Source organism: Dermacentor albipictus, chromosome 9, assembly GCF_038994185.2.
Source record: "Dermacentor albipictus isolate Rhodes 1998 colony chromosome 9, USDA_Dalb.pri_finalv2, whole genome shotgun sequence".
Classification (NCBI taxonomy): Eukaryota; Metazoa; Arthropoda; class Arachnida; order Ixodida; family Ixodidae; genus Dermacentor; species Dermacentor albipictus.
The window spans coordinates 81,143,719-81,165,310 of NC_091829.1; positions in this window are offsets into that span (position 1 = coordinate 81,143,719).

Below are 21,592 nucleotides of genomic sequence, written 5' to 3' on the forward strand. Positions count from 1 at the left end.
GATTACCTACGCCGCCGTCGCACGCCGTCAAGGTCCCCCTCCGCGACCACGCCAGGGCCCTGCAACGACGCAATTCCGTCGTCCGCCGCCGCCGCCGCCAGCACGCCCACCCGTCGCCCAGCGCACCTACGCGAGGAAGACTGACATCTGGCGCGCTCCTGACCACCGCCCGCTCTGCTACCACTGCGCAGAAGCGGGTCACGTCTACCGACGATGTCCGTACCGGGAGATGGGACTGCGAGGTTTCGCCGTCAACGCGCCGCGTCCACAGCTTGGCGAGCGCCCACGTGACATCGCCGATTACCTCGCCGCTACTCAGTGGAGCCCTCGACGCCCGTCCCGTTCGCCATCACCAGGCCGCTACCTGTCGCCGCAGCGCCGACCATACACTGGCCCAGCCCGGGGCCGGTCAGCGAGCCCATATCCGGAAAACTAAAAGCAGCAACCGATGGAGGTGCGGTTGCTGTTCGTCGAACTGACGAAGATCCTCCGCGGCCGACGAAGACGACGAAGAAACGATCTCGACTACATAACAACGACACGCCGCCGTCCAACGAAGTCAGGAAGGCAAGACTACACCGACGAACGACGACTTGACGACGCGACGTTCCAACTTCAGTGCAACACGACGCAGCCGTGATCCGACGCCACGACCTAACTGCAACGCCAGACAAAGAACCACCGACCCCGACGTGCTTCTCGACGGCCACGCAGTCACTGCCTTAGTCGACAAAGAGGCTGATTACTCCGTCATGAGTGGACACATCGCCGCCCAGTTGAAGAAACTTAAGACTACGTGGGAAGGCCCTCAAATTCGAACCGCTGGAGGACACCTCATCACGCCGTCTGGAGTCTGCACGGCAAGAATTACCGTTCATGACCGGACCTACCCTGCCACCTTCGTTATCCTCCAACAGTGTTCACGAGACGTCATTCTCGGCATGGACTTCCTGAACCAACACGGCGCAATGATCGACCTGAAGTCGAAGTCAATAACGCTGTCGGAAGATCAAGCGATACCGCCGGAGAGCCCTCGTAATCACCACGCCTTGAGGGTGCTCGAAGATCAAGTGAGCATACCGCCTCGCTCCAGCATTGTCATTTCGGTCGGCCCCGAATCACCCGTTGACGTAGAAGGCCTCATCGAAGGCGACCAACGTCTACTACTCGACCTTGAAATTTGCGTCGCAAGAGGGATCGCTCGACTGCACGGAGGAAACACGAAGGTGTTGCTGACAAACTTCAGCCAGGACTTCAAGCACATCAGCAAGGGCACGACGATCGCATACATCGAGGAATTTCAGGAAACCAGCGATGCGTTTGTCCTCTCGGATTCTGTTGCATCTACCCCGACGACCGTAGTTCCCGAGCCAGACTTCGACATAAATCCAAGTCTCCCCGTGATTAAGAAGCAACAGTTCAGAAGTCTGCTTCGACGATACAAAGACTGCTTTTCGACGTCATCGAGGATTCGACAAACCCCAGTCGCAAAGCATCGCATAATAACCGAAGAGTGCGCTCGACCACTCCGCCAGAGCCCTTACCGAGTTTCGACGCGAGAACGCGAAGCTATAAGACACCAAGTCGACGAAATGCTGCGCGACGACATCATCCAGCCGTCGAAAAGCCCGTGGGCGTCTCCAGTTGTTTTAGTGAAGAAAAAGGACGGAACCCTACGTTTCTGCTTCGATTATCGTAGATTGAACAAAATCACGAAGAAAGACGTATACCCCCTCCCACGGATAGACGACGCATTGGATCGGCTCTGCAATGCTAAATACTTCTCATCGATGGACCTCAAGTCTGGCTACTGGCAAATAGAGGTCGACGAAAGGGATCGCGAAAAGACCGCCTTCATCACGCCAGACGGCCTCTACGAGTTCAAGGTTATGCCATTCGGACTGTGTTCGGCGCCTGCAACGTTCCAGCGCGTCATGGACACAGTATTAGCAGGACTGAAGTGGCAGACCTGTCTCGTTTACTTGTATGACGTCGTCTTCGCCGGGAATTTCGACGATCACCTCAAGCGGCTTGCGACAGTACTAGAAGCCATCAAGTCGTCAGGGCTTCCTCTGAAGCCGGAAAAATGCCGCTTCGCTTACGATGAGCTTTTGTTCCTAGGCCACGTAATCAGCAAATCTGGTGTCCGTCCAGATCCGTAAAAGACAGCTGCAATCGCACAGTTCCCGCAACCCATCAACAAGAAGGCAGTGCGTAGGTTCCTTGGCATGTGTGCCTACCATAGGCGCTTTGTCAAGGACTTTTCACGCATCGCGGAGCCGCTAACACATCTAACGAAATGTGATGTCGAGTTCAAGTGGGAACCACCGCAGGCCGACGCATTTGAAGAACTCAAACGACGCATGCAGTCGCCGCCGGTACTTGCGCACTTCGACGAGTACGCCGATACAGAAATCCATACTGACGCCAGTAGCCTAGGCCTCGGTGCCGTTCTAGTCCAGAGGAGAAACGGAGTCGAACAGGTGATAGCTTACGCTAGCCGGTCGCTGTCAAAAGCGGAAGGCAACTATTCTACGACCGAAAAGGAATGCCTCGCCATCGTTTGGGCTACAGCTAAATTTCGCCCTTATCTTTATGGGAGGCCATTCAAAGCCGTCAGTGACCATCACGCGTTGCGTTGGCTAGCGAATATAAAGGATCCTTCAGGACGACTCGCGCGGTGGAGCCTCAGACTACAAGAATACGACATCACTGTCACCTACAAGTCCGGACGAAAACACTCCGATGCCGATTGCCTATCACGCGCCCCCATTGACCTGCCGCCGCAAGACGACGAGAATGACGACGCCTTCCTCGGAATGATAAGCGCGGAAGACTTCGCTGCACGGCAACGGGCAGACGCGGAGCTAAAAGGCCTCGTCGAATATTTGGAAGGGCACACCGACATTGTCCCCAGGGCATTTAAGCGCGGATTATCTTCCTTCACGCTTCAAAACAATCTACTCATGAAGAAGAACTTCTCCCTAGTCCGCGCCAACTACCTTTCCTGTTGACCCGTCAGGACTTCGTCCAGAAGTATTGCACGCCCAACATGACGATCCGACCGCTGGACACCTAGGATTTTCCCGGACACTATCAAGGATACAAGAAAAGTATTATTGGCCGCACCTGACCGCCGACGTCGCCGGTTATGTCAGAACATGCCGAGACTGTCAGCGACGCAAGACACCGCCGACAAGGCCAGCCGGATTACTACAGCTAATCGAGCCTCCTTGCCGACCATTCCAGCAGATCGGGATGGACTTGTTGGGACCCTTTCCGACGTCAACAACCGGAAATAAGTGGATCGTCGTGGCGACGGACTACCTCACCCGCTTCGCTGAAACTAAAGCACTGCCGAAAGGTAGCGCAGCCGAAGTGGCGAAATTCTTTGTCGAAAACATCCTGCTGCGACATGGTGCCCCAGAAGTCCTCATCACCGACAGAGGAACGGCCTTTACAGCGGAGCTCACACAAGCCATTCTGAACTACAGTCAGACAAGGCACAGGAGGACAACGGCCTACCACCCGCAGACGAATGGTCTTACGGAGCGGCTGAATAAGACCCTCGCCGACATGCTAGCGATGTACGAGGACGTCGAACACAAGACGTGGCATGCCGTCCTGCCGTACGTAACATTCGCTTACAACACGGCGGTGCAAGAAACAACACAGATCACGCCGTTTAAGCTGGTTTACGGCAGGAATCCGATGACGACGCTCGACGCCATGCTGCCCCACGTCACTGACGAGGAGAATCTCGACGTCGCTAGCTATCTCCAGCGCGCCGAAGAAGCCCGACAGCTCGCCCACCTGCGGATCAAGAACCAGCAGAGGACCGACAGCCGACACTACAACCTCCGACGACGCTTTGTCGAGTACCAGCCCGGTGACCGTGTTTGGGTTTGGACCTCTATACGCCGACGAGGACTGAGCGAGAAGCTTTTGCGTCGCTATTTTGGACCGTACAAGATCATCTGACGTATTGGTGCACTGGACTAGGAGGTCGTGCCAGACGGCATTTCGCTGTCACAGCGGCGCCGCTCACGACCTGAAATTGTCCACGTTGTGCGGCTCAAGCCGTACCACCAGCGTTGACGAACTTTGGGACTTCGCGTAACTGACCTTTGGACTTTATTTCTTTTCGTTGTTTTGTTACTTATGTTTAATAAGTGTCCCTTTGTGTTTCGCTCTCTTTGTAGCATCGGGACGATGCTTTTTAAGAGGGGGGTATTGACACGTGTATTTATATTTATCGGGCGACCAGGTTTCACCGCCTAACAAATATTATCGCACAGCGTGGGACGCGCTTGCATGTATTCGAAGTTTCTGGAAAGTTATCGATGCTTCTATCCGCAGTCTGTTGTTGCCGAACCTTGTGTTATCTGATTTATTCGCCTGACGCGCATGATGTAGAACTTTATGGAAGGCACGCGGGTCCCAACGATTAGTCTGGAACATTCGACGATTGTGTATAAAAGCCGACGCGCTTGAACCGCTGATCAGATTTTCGACGATCGCCGACCGTGTTCGCCGCTATCGTTGTGCTATAAGTGTAGCCTGTTTTGTGGGCACAGGTTCGCCCAATAAAAGTTAGTTTTGTCTATCACAGTATTGCTACTGTGTTCTTAACGTCACCACCACGTGACAATATAGTCTACATGCCAGGTTGATTTTATGAGGTATGTTATACATGTTTTAATTCTTGCATTTCTGCGTACTTCGGCTTAATCTTCTTTTTCTTCCTCGAAACTTATATAAGTACATTGCACCGCTACCTAATTATTCTGGATAAATGGATCCTATGAGCGTCCAATTTGGTACGGGGCGGTGGATTCGCCACCAAGCTCCAGTTATTATATTGCCTAATGTCGTACCAACGTTTCCAAAAAAAGGAAAGAGAACCCACGAAGAGCTCCCATCACCAAACTTTCTGAACCCCTATTGGAAACTTTGTTTTTGTACTCCTCCGTTGTTTGTCGTTTCCCTGCTTTTCTACAACGAATCTGCCAATCACTTCTTACTAATGTCTATTGGGGATTTGTTTATTTTCCCCCTGTTCTCGCTGAACCCAAGAGCTTCAAGGAGGCCAGATGTTCCCAAATGGAGCGCATGGCAGATATCTTCACATTCACATTCACGCGAACAACTTGGCCAATAACTTAAAAGTGTAATTTACGTTTATTGCAGGAGTTTTTTTACTGGTCTACAGTAGTGTTCTGGACCACAATGGATCTGGCCTTCATTTTCTAGAGGGTTGCAATGTGGGTTTGTTGGTAATGCATCTTCAAGGGGAGTATGGTAGTGCGATTCAAAGACGGGACAAAAGAAGACACAAAGGGACACACATAGCGCTAACTTCCAGCACTGTTTATTATCGAAAACCGTGTCGTACTTATACATTCAGACAACATGAGTCACAACCACGTGAACAGATTAACAATCACAGCGATACATTTTGTGATATGTTAAGCCATACGCAAAAATTCCAGTTCTTTTTCAGAGAGAGCCAATGATGGTTTGCTGATACATGAATCCCTTAGGGCATCAATCTGCTCGGCTTCAATTATAAGTCTAGGGAGTTCGCACAATTATTTTTACGCCCAAATATATTTTCCATCTCGTAAAAGAAACAATACATACAGCGATGTAAACAAACATTCTAAACTCCAACAGAGGGTTTTATATTGTACATTCGCCTTATTACCGGCCAGTTAAGCAACAAACTAGTGCAGAAATTTATTTGAATCCACTCCGAAGACCTTTAAGAAAACCATCCCTCTAAAGGGATAAACATTAGCCCAAGAAAGTTCAAGCTTTTTACGCGCTAGTCAATGTAACTTTAGTCAATCTCAGTCAGTTTCAACGCTAGCCAGAATACACGTCCGCATTCCTTCATATAACTCGTGTGCATCGCTCAGTAACTCAAAGATTGATCTCAAAGGTCATGATTAGATAATGACAGGCACATGATGACTAGTGCTAAAAACGGCTTGCACAGCTGGAGCAGGGAAATTGCGTGTTGTAGGGGAAGTGTAGGATAGAGGCTTTTGCTATCTTGTAAAACCACGAAACATTTTTTCGCTGGCTTTCCCCCCACCACACTAACATTTATTCTGCCTTTGCTGGTTATGTACATTTAACCAGTTTGGTCGACCCCCCTCGGAAGCTCTCTGCTACGAAATACAGTTGTATATCACAACTATGCCACGTTTTTGAGGGTACAGATGGTAATGGTAACTTTGTAACAGGCAGGCTTAGCCCGGTTGCCAAGGGCAGCAATCGCCCTGCCTTTATCGCCTCTTCCAGGGATATTTTCTTGTATCCCATCGCTATACTGCATAGTTAAATTCCACTACAAATAGCCATTCAGCTTTGCTATTCTTAGCATTCGCGTCACAAAAGCTGCTTCCCGTCTCTATTTTTGCTTCCCCTTTCCCAAGCGCATCAGTTTTGCTTTTCACCAACCCTATGGGCTTGCGTGCGTGCGTCTCCTGGTGTTTGTCTCTACGTGTATGTCTGTGTGTTACGGTATTTTGCAGCGTTCTTGATGTGCCTTCCACATATCTGGGGCCGTCTCTGAAAACAGCGACCACGGCTCTTGTCAGTGAAATGACCTTCGTACATCCTTGGTGCGATTGTTTTCTAGGTTTCTTCCACTGTCCTTCTGTCACTTACTTATTTTTAGTACGTTCAATTTCTTTCGTACTGTTTCTCATTACACTTTTACGTGCGTGGCTAGAAGAATGAATGTACACAAGCGGCGGCTGTGAAAGCCATCTGACCGGACACAAAACTTCTTTTGCGATTTTAGTGCGAAAGTTAGGTCCAGGCAGTTTGATAACTTGTGTCGACCGCTTCTGCTGCCACCCGTTTTCGGTTTTCGTCAGCTGGTTTTCGACGTACGCGACCAGGGTTGCTGCGTCGATTGGGGACACTTCGTACAACGTGAGTCCACGAACTGACCAAGCATTGGGTACTTGTTTCTGTCCTCTATGTGGCCTCGTCGTTAAGCTCAAAGTTAGCACTCTCTGTTGACTATCTTAATGCATCGCTCCTGCCCTCTATCATGATAGTATTTCTTTTTCGGGTATAACTCGTGATGTCATCAATAGTGCAGGCACACCATGGAATCCAGTGCAAATAAAATTCTGCATAGTTAGTTCATGATGAAGTTTCCCAGCGCTAATACGGCCCTGTAGAGTAGTTCACTTTTCACAACACTTATAACGCATTTTTGGCCTAACTGTTAACACACTGCATCAACTGTTAATTATGGACCTTGAATAACACTTTTACAGTGTCGACAGTAATGACAAGCAGTGGTGCGATAGCTAGCGAAATGTAATGAACAGAAAGCCTTAGACTCTTTCGTGCGGTTTTTGTTGGAGTGAATACTCGCACGGGCGAGTGATCACTCTCCTTTTAGGAAGTAAAAGAAATACGACTCGTATTCGTTGGTGTAAGCTGCGCCTCGATGAAGAAATGACAACGGAAAAACAACTAATGACTTAACCCAAAGCGATAACGAGGAGCATGAGAAGGGAGGAATTATCAAATGATAGGCAGGCGATGACGACGACTGTGTGTCTGTGTCGGACCTCCCGTCGGCGCTTACGTACACGCAGGCCATGCTGCGATGCCTTCAATTGCACCATATCCAGTGCAGCTTTTGCACTACGTCATTTACCGCCCAATCCTTCAAGACAGCCACAGCCAACAACCAGCACTCCTTTAATTGGGCCGAAGAGAAAAGGGGAGCTTCGCAATTGCACCCAGAACGCGCGCTTCCGAGGCTTTACCACTGTGTGTGTATAGAGTGGAAATAGACGTAGGAGGCAGGCTAATTTTACTCAGATGGAAGTGGTTAACAAGAAAGAATATAGTGTTGCATACTGATTTTATCTCTTATTGTTGCCAATGTGATCAAAAAGAGTACACTGACTTGTGATCTGAATCCTGTTACTGTGCATGATATAAATGTAAGTCTACTGAACCACTGAGGTTGTTCTCTGCACAAGCTTGTCCATGAATATACAGTGTATTCCAGCTATTATTACACAAACTGTTCCAAAAGAAATACTTGGAAACCATGGTGCAAGATAAGATTTTAAGACCTAAGTTGGTCAGATCTCTGACAATCCAACCGCGCAGCTCTTATAATGGCACCTTGCACCACGTTACTGAGTCTTTTTTTCTTTGATCAGGTTGGCTAACAGACAGACGGACAGACACACAGACAAGACAGGCCAGACGAGCCAAAGAAGATCGGAAAAGTACAAACAGACGAACGGATTGAAAGTGCCGAAAGTTGCCTAAATGCTAATCGCATAAATACTCCTCTCTTCTTGTGTGCAATGTTGTGTTGTACAGATAGAAAGTTGCCTTGAGTGTCGAGAGAGCAGCATGCACTGCCAGGGCATATCACCAACAACGGTAAGCGATGTCATTGTACACCAAGATTGACGATACAGTCGGTGTCGGATGTTTATGCAGTGCAGGTTACTACGTATTTCGACACAACATAGCGTTTAATGCTTTTACTGCTGCAGGCTAGAAATGGCTTGAGAATGCTACTCGAATGGTGATCATGTGACTTCGCATACTGAATTATGAGAAATATTTCCGCACTTGGAAATGTGCGAAGAGGTTTTTTATGGTTTTGTACAAATGTATATCAAACTTCTTGTTAAACTAAATTTTTTCAGTGTCTTAAGCTCCATTGTACACGAAACAACGGGTTGCTTCCGTGTAATGGCTTTTGGCGTCCATAAACTGTCGAAAATTTGAACATGTTTAGAGAACGAGATTCTAGCTAGAAGCAGCAACTAGCGTTTCGATGCGTATGAGCGGCAATGAAGTGTATGATTGCCATCAACATCGCTTTGTGCATATCAACAACAAGTAGTACTACAGATCACATGTTCAAGAAACAAAGTTATACCTTATCAAAAGCGAAAGGCATGTCTTCATGCTGGAGAGTGGATGTTTTCTGAGTAAGGAAACCCCGCAAACTGTACAAAGAAACTAAATTGCGTTTGTAGTCACGGGTAAGCGATTTCACGAATCGTTTGAACACAGCACCACACGGTCCGACGGTTCCTTTGAACTCGCGATAATTTATTACTTGGTAAGATCGTATAAAATGTCCTTGGCAGAAAATTCTACAGAGATTTTCTCTATCCACCTTTGTTTCTAAAGAAACTCTCGTAGCATGCGATTAAGCGCCTGAGCTCTTTGAAAAGCAGCGAAGCAAGGAGCAGTGCCACCGCGAAATTTCTTTTTTCTGTGGCGCTCCGTGGAGCATGTGACCTCTACCTAATTTTCTATTGTTCTTTCTGTATATATATACCCCAAGTTTTCCTAACAGCCAACTTCTTTAGTTTCTCATTTCATTCCTTCTTCTTTTTCTAATGTGCCATGTTGATATGACGATCAACCTCCACTGGTTTTCGGTGGCCATTTCTCTCGTTTTGAGGCAGTATTACGTATATTGCTCGTATACAGCAGCGCAGTGAACCAATTTATTCAGTCGAGAATAAAACGAAAGAGTAAAAAAACATATGCAGGCTCTCATTTGAAACAATTCAGCAGAAAGCAACACTGTTTTAGGAAGGTTCAGCAGCGAAAAGCAGTGTACAGAGTTAAGAATGAATCAGCAAATCAAACACTTTTCATAGTTTCAAGTGGGACAACACTGTTCTGCTCCTTCCACAAGAGAGCAACGCTTTTAAATTTCCTTCATCGCCTACACTCTCATTTCGTGCGCCTGCTCTCGTTTCCATGTTGAGCCATAAGTCGGACTAAAAACATAAGTATAAGTTCACAAACCATGTTAATGACTGCAGATGTTCTAACCATATGCGCATGGCTTTCATAGAGCTCTTCACTTTCTGAACCTGTGTGGCACATTGTGAGAGTGATCTTGCAGAAATAGACTATTACAGCCAATAACGAGGGTGACATCTAAAATCAAGCGCCAGTTGGGAACGTGCATCGTGATCGAGATGGGTTCATTGTGCTCTGAAAACGTCACGTTGTTCTTTGTCCAAGATTGAAGTGGAAGCGGTGTCAACACTTATAGGGGCATAGGTGCGGCAACCACCGCTTACCTTTGGAAGCATTAGGCATGTCTTTCGCGACGCCACGCTAGATGTACCGCATTTCTATACGTGCGTGCATCTGTATGTGTGTGTGTGTGTGTGTGTGTGTGTGTGTGTGTGTGTGTGTGTGCGTGCGTGCGTGTGTGTGTGTGTGTGTGCGTTCGTGCGTGTGTGTGTGTGTGTGTGTGAGTGAGTGAGTGAGTGAGTGAGTGAGTGAGTGAGTGAGTGAGTGCGTGCGTGCGTGCGTGCGTGCGTGTGCGTGTGTGTGTGTGCGTGTGCGTGCGTGTGTGTATGTTTTAAACGAAGTGGCACGCTGTGTGTTTGAGCTCCTGTGCGCAGCCTTTTCTGTGCCACCACGGGTGGTTTTTGAATATATGAGGTTAAATGGCGCAAGGGACAGGTGTGGCCAAAGAGCGCCAACCACGGGTGGTTGAGCTTTCACCTAATTAGCATCGCCATATATTCTCCTATATTTTCTGCCTATTTTACTTTTGGATAGCTCGCAAGAAAAAAGAAATAAAGAGTTCCTAAGGAGAAAGGCATCTTATATTGCGGTATAATTTATTTCTGCCGTAATATCTTTAAAAACTTATGCAGTAAAGATTGTGCTAAGCGAATGTTCCCAAATTTTCTTTAATAAATATATATGCGCATAAACTTTAGAAGGCTTTGACAACAAGTTGTTTAGGGTCATGATATCATAAAAACGCCCAATTACACTAAATAAGATCCCAAGGAGCACGTTGAATTTTCACCCTCTACACTCATAACAAAAGAATACGCGTTGAGGGTGGTGAACTGAAACATATTATTTATTTCGCTAGGTAATTGAAGCTACACGATATCCGGATCCACGCCCTTAAAAGTACATTGGTGCTCCATATGCCTGTAAAAAGCCTTAAGCGACATAGCATATTCTTTTTACTTATATTTCGAGCACTTTTGTAGGAATTTGAAACAAACGTAGAGCACATTAAGCCTGGTGAGGTCAATTACGGGAAAAGGTGTACGCTACCTGCGCTACAAGTCGGTATATCCAGGTGGCTCACTGAAAAAGAATTACTTGTTATCTTTTAATTGATTTTTGTTAGGGCAAATATTCCATTTGCCACATTAAAGCTGAGCAGCACAAAATCATGTCAGCCTAATATAGATCCTAAAACTAAAGCGAGTTTTGAAATCTGCTAAAAATTCATTAACAATACTGGTAGGCGTATATAGTTTCCGAAACTGGTGAAACCATGATTACGTGCAGCTGCACTTCGCTCATCTGCGTAGAGCGCGTAATTAGCCGCACGGCGAACTAGCCCCGGAGGTACTTAGAAACAAACGATTTTCCTACTCGTCGCTTTCACTTTCGAAATTCCAACGTGTATCCTAAAGCAAATGATTAGAAACGAAATGTTACAACATTTCATATTGCTACTGGGCTTTTACGCGCAGGTAACTTGACGCTTTCCAGAAAAGCACTCGAAAAGTAAAACAACCCTATTGGCACCGGTACATTGCGAGTGATATACAGTCTAAAGATTTACGGAAAACAGATATTGGGGGGGCTAATATTGCTCCTTTTTACGGCTGACTTGGAATGTATGCGCGAGATATTAAATAAATCATTCCTGGTAAAACATGTTGCGGGGCATGTCACTGTTTATTATGATGCTGCAAGTTTAGGTTCACTTGTACAATACCTTGCAGAACTTACGGGCCATCTTCGATCCAGCAAGATACCATGAACCTGAAGAAACTTTCTATATACAAAGGCAGGACAAATGTGTATGTACACCATCTACCTCCTTGTTCGATACTAAGTCGCAGCTCCTTGCTGATGTACTCCATGATGTCACCTAATGGCTTGAGCACGCCGGTAGTGTTTTCCTTTTGTATTTTGCTCGTAATGCCACTTGCATTTTTTACCAATTTCTTTTTTAGATGAACTGCTTAGAATTATATTCCTTTTTTTTCTTAAATTTCTTGCGCGCAAGTTACAGAGCCTTCCGAAAGACAAACTATTTTGTATTGTTCTTCAATTTTCAAAACGAAGCTTTGTTGACCTACCGTCCCTTGCTTTCAGTAGCACCGCCCTTGGTACTATTTCGATCGCGGCGGCGTCTGCGAGAATGTCATGGAATGTCCAGGAATATCATGTAACAAATGCGTTATCAAAGGGCGATCTAACTGAACATAACACGTGCTGCTCTATAGCACGAGCATGTACTAGTTTTTTTTTAACTTGCAGGTACTTTCAGATCACATCATAGTTCAGGTCATTAGCGGGGGGGGGGGGAGGGGGAAGCAAAGTCGGCCGGTTAGTTCACGCGTAGAGTTGACAAAATGACAGGCTATGAGATTGCTGCTGGAGCTGCGTCTGTTTGTCATTCTTCTGACGCCGTCTGGTTGCCTTTTACCATATAGGACACGCAAACTCATGAGTCTTTGCAACGTTATTCAGGTTGCGGGTGAATTATCTGAAGTAAGAGTACCGCTATAGCAGGTATGGTCAAATAATCTCTACACGGCCGGCTACATTACCCGATATCTTGAGTGGACTACTACACGCTCCCCCAATTTCCTGTAATCTCTGCGCGATTAAAATCCAAATGCTGCTAAGGAACATAGCCTTTCATTCTCCCCAGCAATGAAAACGAAAAGAAAAAAAAAAGCTCTTGGCATCACGCTTATCAGTCAATTATCTGACTAAAGTATTCGGTTTTTGAACTAGAGCTTCTAGGGTGACGCTGGAACGAAGAGCAAAACTACACCAGACAAAGTTCCCTTCGCGATGCAGTCTCAGACTTCGTAAAGAGAGTCTCTCGTGCCGGCAATTTAGTTTTATTGCTTCGCTTTGACTAGATTGACGCGTAACTGGCTTGTTCTCTGCGCAGGGAGCTTAACGTCAGCTAGAAGTGACACTGAAGGAGCACAGAGGGGTCCGGAAAACCGTGCTACTGAGAGCTTTTCTTCCGACTACCCGCATCACGCCGTAATGCCTTTTCCTTGTTTCCAATCCGTTTCAATCAACCGGAAGTTCTAAAGCTGGGAGTGTTGCGCTTGTTTGAGATACACCATTTTTACATTCATCCTCGGGACAACAGTCAAACAAGTCGGCTGAAAAGTTCGCTTTCCGTTTTTTTCTTTTTTTGTGTGATTCGATATTTACCTGGCTAACTTCACTTATAAGTCCTACGTACAGAGATCGAAAACATGCTCCTGGCTGAATACGATGACCTTGCGTCTGGATATCAAGAGGTAATTTGAATGCTTTGTAAAATCTTTACCTGCTTACGACATTAAATGTCACGCAATAAGTTTTGACGGAGTGAAGCAAGCTACAAAATTCAACATCGCAAAATTTCGAACCTGGCAATTATGTGTGAATGTGCTTGGTGGCGATGTTATAAACGTTTCGTCTTCTTCAGTTTCAAGCATTTACAGTTAATGCAAGTATTAACAGCAGTATATACGTATTTCTCAGGGTTTGCTGCTTCTTCAAGAGCTCCCAGCGTATACAGTAAGGTACTTAGGCAATCCCTAGTTACCGTTCTACGTGATCGTGTGGTTGTGCTTCAGAGTGAGACATTTTTTTTATTTTTCCCGGTTACGTTACTGGTCTCCCATGATAGTTTTTGTTTATGTTACGCCACTTGCGGCTCTACTCAAGTAACATGCTCAACTTACGAGTAATAAAACATTTCATATATTTGCGCATTGGCAGACGCCACATTCACATACCTAGACATGATCGGCATTTACAGCTGTGTTGCTGCTCTCACATTTCTAAGCTAAAACCTAACATCTCGTTTTAAAAAAAAATTTGGTCATGGGGAGCAATAATGAGCACAAATAATTTGCATTGTAACTACTTCATTATTGATAGATTTGCTGAACTATCCACAACTGAAAAGAACTCGCTCTGGAATTTAAAAACACGATTGTGCGGGCTGTACATTTGGCTTCCAGTGCCTAAATAAGTGATTATTTATCAAATTCAGCTTCTCAAAAATGACGCATTGGGCTTTGTGAGGTTGTGGCGTGATAACGGGCGTCTGTTTGAAGCCAAGGGGCACCGGTGTGGTGATTAAAGAAAGTAAATTTTCATTCGTAATGCTTAACAGTGGAAATTTGGCGCAGAACGTGTACAGTCTTTTCAACATATTTGTTTTACCTACTAAACTGGTTTTTCCGCAGCCGCTTCGACGGCTGGTACTTTCAATTAAATATGAAATCTTTTTAAATTTCGTCCCATATGCATATAGCCAGCTTAAGGTCACACAGATTGCTACCTTCCAAAAGACCATGCTTCAAGAAAAGCTGTACCATGTTATCCAGGCGTCCGTGGTTTTCAATGCAGTGAATACAGGTTAGTAGATCCAAAGTTGATTTACAGGTAGTAAATCAACTTTAGCCTCTCCCGCATCAGTAGTGAGTAACTGACATGATGTTGCATTCACAGGACTTAGATCTTGCGAACCAAAATCACGAGACAGGCGTTCCACGACGCAAAACTGTAGCCTTTTGCGCAGCCCTTCGCATCCCAATAATCTAAAAACTCCAATTAGCTTTTCGCACGAACAATGGTCTTTCAAGGGCACAGTTCAGGAGCACGACCTAACAATTCTTATAGTTTTATGTTGTGGAGCTCTCTTATCTTTCACCGTATTTCTTCCGGGTAAACGCCGAGTAATACAGAACAATCTTGTAGTGGGTTTCTTATACCTTAAACAAAAAAGAACGCATTTCTTCCCTATCTTATGCACCACTGGGGCTTTTACCGAAAGCATCCAGCTTTCGATGTGCCAGGGAGCAATATCTACAAAAGCCGGAACATACTTCATCAGGTGACAAAAGGTTAACGCGAGGGAAAAGGCGCTTCCAATACTGGGCGTCGTTTAATCCTATATATTATCTATAGGCTGTAAACGTGCCGCCTCTGCATTGTGCTGTGCTCGACATTATTGGGCCCAACACAGCTGTAATGCCACTGGCGGCTTAATCAAGAGATCAGTGCGCTACTGCAGAACGCCTCCTGAAGACCTCAATAAACCGCGCTGTTTGCGCACTTGGCAGCGATGAAATTTCCCGCCTTATCTTATGGCACCGGGCTTTCTTTGCAATCCGCAAGAGATCGTACCCACAAAAAAGTCAGACGCAGTGGATATGAACGCTGGGTGTTTTTATTTTTTTTACACATGTTTTGGCACCTTGTTTGTCTTGGTGACTCTCGTTTGCTCTGCAATTTCCATGGAGCTTTACACAAAATCCCGCGTAGCCTTATCTACCGCTCCATCTTGGGTGCAGGCTGCCAAGCCCTTCCGACAAAAAGCCGTGGTTCGAGACGGTAACCATAACCACAAAGATTTTTTGCTAGCTCAAGCATTCCGCTGGCGAGAGTTAGTGCTAAGCAGTGAAAATTTTATGAAGCTGTGCTGATGCTTTCTTTTGACCACGTTTTGACTTGCACGTATTCCTTCTTCCCCGTAGTAAGGCAATAATAGGGTTAGGCTTACGTCGTTAAGTGATGTTTTGATCTTCTGAATAACAAAAATTACATAAATAGTAAACCCTTCTCAGAAGGTTCAACGTCCACGGGAAGGGAAATTCCGATCTTTTCTCGTTCGCTTGAATTTAAATGGCATCGTAACCGTCCTCTGTCTATTTTCTCTACGCGGTTCAAGTGCACGGAGAAAGCCTGCCCTAATTTTCTTTGAAGCTCACGGTTGATCAGAATATGAATTTTGTGTTAAGCAGCGTGATAACGCTGTTATAAGCAAATGAAATCGAAGTGAATAAAAACTGAACGCCGAGCCACAATTCTTTAACAAGAAAATTACTGTTTACTCGAAACATTTATAAAGTTGGTTTTCTTATAGACATTATGTGCGCCGATTTTTCTCAACGAAGGTTACTCCACCATTGTCAATGGCCACTAATAAGCACATTTATTTATTCAGCTTTTCACTTGATGATAACCGTTTGATTTCCGATCACCTGTAAATCTCCACGATGAGCACACAGGATCAGATCATGCGAATATGCTTTTAAATGTCTTTCGGCAAAGGGATGCCAGAATCAGTGATTCGCGAAGCTTTCTTGCACGTTCGCTGAAATGCCTCCATTTCACTTTTTTTGACATTACGTTGCTCAGCTCTCCTCGCTCAATACGTCCTCTGGTAAACATTTTTTTGCTTTCCTTCTTTCTCCCTACGACGGCTTCTTTTGCAGCCAACTTTCCTGCTTGCCTCTTGCGCTACTATCTATTCGGCTGCCCACTGAGGAGCACACACCCATCCTCAGGAACTGAGCAGAAAAGTTTTCACACCGCGTGGCACATGCCCAATTGCGTTATACAGTGACAGTCTTCGACCATGTTCAATGGAGCATACCCAGTGGCTCAAGTTAATCGATACTCTGCAAGAGAGCAGCCAAGAGCCAAGAGTCCGCAAAGTCGAGGAAGAGAAAAAGAAAGCTGCGCTTTAAAAGAAAGTAGCAAATAACAAAGAATGAGACAGTTGAGGATTCTCTATACAGGCGCCCATGAAGGTGGCTGAGAGCTCTACAGTCCTTGGAAGTCGTAAGCTCTTAGAGGGCAGCATAGATGACGCAGAAGGACCTCAAAATAGCCCGCTTTTCTCTAGGTGCTGCCCAATACGCACGCATGAATAAGCGAACAAACCACTATATCGTCGTAGCTATGAAGGGCAGCTATGCGTGAGTGCCCTGCATGTTGTTGGCCTCAAATAACGTATAAAAATATCACAGAAGATCAATTTAATTTGTGGAGTTGGTGCTCAGAGAAAAAATGACCTAGCCAAATTCACCACTTGTTGTTTTCTCATCATCGTGTGCTGCTCCTATTCTCCAACACTGTGATCATGGATGAGTCATTTGCGCAGCACAGTTGTGTTGCTTTCTGCAGAAAGTGTTACATTTCCTTAGAGAAAGTGATACCGAGCAAAAAAGATTATTAGGAATGTTTCCGTGCTTTACACTAATATTAAAATTTCTGGGCATCTTGACTACTACGTCCACTGCAGTCGCTTGTGAGCCAGAAAAGCTCGACGTGGAAAGCACTTCTAAAAGAACCCTGCAAGACCATACTGACCGATCAGAAGGAACACCAAGTTAAAAACATATATACAGCAAGGAAATAAGTTGTACCCTCGATGCCGCACCAACAAGCTCTTCGCGACCCTCGAAAAATCAAAGTTCAGAGGCGGAATGATGAAAGTGTAGTCGGGCGAGCAGTCAACGTTATTGCGAAAGATCTCACGAAACACAATGTCAAGAATGAAAATGAAGAAATCTTTCGACAGAAACCATGTCAGGATGACTGACAACGTAAACGCGATGCGCATTGAAGCAATGCACAGCCTTATTACCACCGCTGAATAACGCGTCATGCGTGAGGCGTGCACTGCATCCGAGCTCCTCCCTCGCGATTCCCCGTGAGTGTGCCTGAAATACATTGAGACAACGCTGCCTGCATATATGCGACACGGTTTCGACTCAGACCACTGTCGCCTAAGTTTTGAAAGATATATTTTGTCGGGAGAGAGGCGTGCGTACATGGTGGCTCAAACCCAGTGATCCAAGTTAAAATTCAAGAGGTCCTTCGAAGAGCGTAATACACACATTGACGCATACTCAGTGACTGAAGTTGGCGTCAAAGTGATTAAATCCACACATAGATGCCAGAAGGTGCGTGAAGTATCCCAATAACGCTAATTACATTTAAAGACTATTAATGACAAAGTTCGTACATGGCTCAAGCCATTGGCTAAAACTAACATAGCAGGTCTCTCCATCTGTGCCACGTGCATTTTTTAGTATTTTCTATCTTTATCTTGTGTAGCGATCATTTCTGACATCGGTGCTCTGCGAGCTCATCTGAAAGCCTAAGGTAACGTTGAAGAGAGAGTCAGAAAAAAAAGAAACCACAGAATGGTGTGGTACGGACACAGAAAAGTTGCAAGCGCAGGAAATGCCGGTGGCACAGATCGCCTTTGGCGCCGAGCAACAGAAAAAAGTATGGGCTACCTACAATTAAGAAGTCAGTTTCTGTGCAAAAAAACAATCGCAATTACTAAAAGGACACCATGAGCATCAGCAGCTTTGTTAGCTGGATTAGCGCATTGCCAAGGATGGCAGAAAAATGGAACAATAATGCGGATCGAAAAATGCGAAAACAACTAGATATAACATTCTTAACCCCTTTGTCTTTTCTTCGTGTCTTTGTCTAAATTTTTTGTCTCCTAAATTTTGATTGCTCGAAACTGGATGACTGGAAATTTGCCTCAATGTAGGAAAAGACGACAAGGTGCGTGATGTTTCTTTCTGTAACGTTTCTTACATTTCTTCCTCTAAAGTGCGTTATATTTCTGCCGCTGAAGTGAGGCTTCTATCAAATTAACCTATGCCGTTTTGTGCACAGCATTGAAAACGAAAACGCCCCAAGGGGCAAGATTGCAGCACTTTCATGAAAACGTTCAGATGACTGCTTCAGGATTTCCAAAGCAGTAAATTTACAGTAGTTTTAATGTTGAACTTATATAGTTTCTTTATATCAACGGAACAATTTTCCATTTTTTTCTTGTGAATACTCCCGAAATCACAGAGGAGCTTACGGAAAACTCACGAACCACACCGCTGAAGTAATACGCTATCTACATAAAAAAGCTTATTTTCTTCTTCCTTATCAGTTTCATTATTCCGCTTGCATGAGGCGGCAGGTATGTAACCAGAAATAAAATTCTTAGCCTCCCGCCCACCTAACCCTGTTTTTGGAATAACGGTTACACAGGGGGCGTATTCCTATTGACGTATTGTTTCTTTCTTATTTATTTCTTAGAGAGCATACTCCTGTTTGAGTGTTGTTCACTGGAGGGCCGTATTATAGATTCATCCATGCCATTTTCCTGTTTAGGTCACCACTAGTTTTCTTTTAAAGAAAAGCTTAATTTCCGCGATCGTTTCCTCTTGGCAAACCACGATGCCGGGCCCTAGTGTTAATTACGCCGCAAATTGGATTAGGACTGCTTCGTGCTAAGAGTGGCGTGCTGACAAAATTGGTTAGGAAAACACCGAGTTAAGCTTTTAAATGAAGAGCAGCTTGCCTATCAAAGCGCTATGTTTTTCTTTTCGTTTAAGTAGCTTCTTTTCTTTTGTTGTTTCCTTTTATGCGTTCTTCGTTTTCGGATGTGATACCTACGCAATTCAATATATATTGTGAACCAACGGAACTGGTAAAAGAGCAATAAAGCAAACGCAAGAACGGTAGCACTGTCTGAGGCAACCACCGATATTCTGGCAACCATTAATTTGGAAGAAGTTTCCTATTAAAAACACCACTACCTCTTGCGTTAGCCTCTGTCTGGCGTCAGTGTTGGCCGTATTAGTGCGAAATCAAAGTTCTTTGCGGCGGAACCGACTGGCCTAAGAAAAACAAGAAAAAATAAAAAAACGACAAACAACATGCACATAAAACGCCCTCGCCTCCCCCCTCCCCTAATGCCCACAGGAACTCATCAAAAAATAAAAATACAACTACTGTCTTGGTTCGCGTGACTCAGCGCTGTTCAAGACCAAGCGTGTCCAATGCGCTGTCGGTTTGGGGAAACGAATGACCCGGCCAACCTCCCCCCGCCTATGCGAGGGCTCCAAACAACCACAAAAAAAGGAACCCCGTGCACCAAACATCACCGCCTATGCTATAGATGAAGTTACGTCATCACGAAGATAGTGTCGCTCGTCCCGAGTGTGAAGAACCGTATTTTATCTTGCGTAGTCAAGCGACGAATCTTTAGGCATCCCGCGTTGTCTGAGGAACCGATAAATATCTGAGCAGTTTACAAACACCTAGCTCAAAAAAATTTACAACGCTCTGTTCTTCTTGTTGGCTGAAGTTCCGAGGCTTCACTGGTATATTCAGCCTTTTCTGAAGCCAAACGCTCCGCAAAATTTTTCTACTGAGTGGGCACAGAATATCGGTCGGCGGATGTAACTTACGCTGCAGTTGTTGACAGCAACTCGCAAAGAAATACAGGGTTGCGCCTTGCTGATTATCGGTGGGAGCTTGATAAGGGACATGACCCGTGACGGTGCTTTCTGACTTTAAAGCTTGTTTACTCACATTATATTCAACAAAAAAATCTAAGTACTAGCACTACCAATACAAGACACTACTATCACAACTCTAAACTACAACAAACAAAAAGTAGGGCAGTGTATCTTATCCAAATATTTTCACGCGGACACGTTTTTCTCTCTCAATACTCTTCCATGTACCATCGAATTGCCGAACCAGATAGCGGTTACGCAGCAATTTCGCGGGTCACGGACCCAGGGGCAAAATTAACGTTCTAGGAAGCAATCTTTGTGAAAAGTGACGATGTCATGCACTCTCGTGTTGTGAGACAAGGGATGGAGCAATAACTTGTAAATAATCCCTTTTTGAAACTTGTTCGTGTGCGAAGTTGGGGACACGTAATACAGAAGTGAGTGGAGAAGCGATCGTGAAATTGATTCGTTACCACGCTTAGACTTCACAATTGCTGCTGCATTTGCGACACTTTATTTCAGTAACATGAAATACCAACATGAAAGACGAGTTTGTGCCTAATTCACGGTAACTGGCTTTCGCAGTCGCTGTTTCTCCATATCATACTGCTGTTTACAGTAATCGCCCAGTGAAATGGCAAACATCAAAAACCGTAGCGCTTACCATGTCTTTGCGCTTTTCAAAGCACAACGATAATTTTTAAAGTCAAGTTGAGCCCTATTAGCGAAAATGAACTGAAGTTCACTCCGTTCTGCACCCTACAGATATTTTTATAAAGGTGTCGTTCCCTGCGTACGTAAGTTTATTCATATATGTATTTCTTATTTCCGCCAGAAAAATTCACTGCACCTGCTCAACTTATTGCTAGACCCTCTGTGTCCATAACGGGTACTGGCGGGTGCATTTACCCAAATGTATATTTTTTTAATTTGCAGCAACATTGTATAAGCGCACACAAAGTTTATAATGATAGCAAAGATACAGAAGTAGTTCATAATTATCAAACTAATCACTCATATATAAAAACAATTACTTTAGTGCTAGTAAAAAGTGACTGGTTTTAACATTATTCAGAAGAGAATTCCAAATTAATTCGCTGGTTAATTCCGGCTTACTGGCACAAAGGAGGCTGAGGTCATGTAGCGCCAGTCACACGATAATAGAAAAGGCAACAGTAAAGAACGTAAACCTACGTTACATGATTGTTCCGGGCCTCAATAAATTCGTGTAATCTAATTCCATAGACATCTTTAGCAGGCACTTTAAATTGAATATGAGTGTAAACTTTCGTATTTCGTGCAGGTAAACATGCTTTATGGAAACGGTTTGGCTTTTTTTTTTTTAGTCACTTGATCAGTGACTTGGCGACGTCGTACATGTATACACTGTTTAGTGGCCATATCAGACTCGATTTAAATAGAGGTGCATTGTG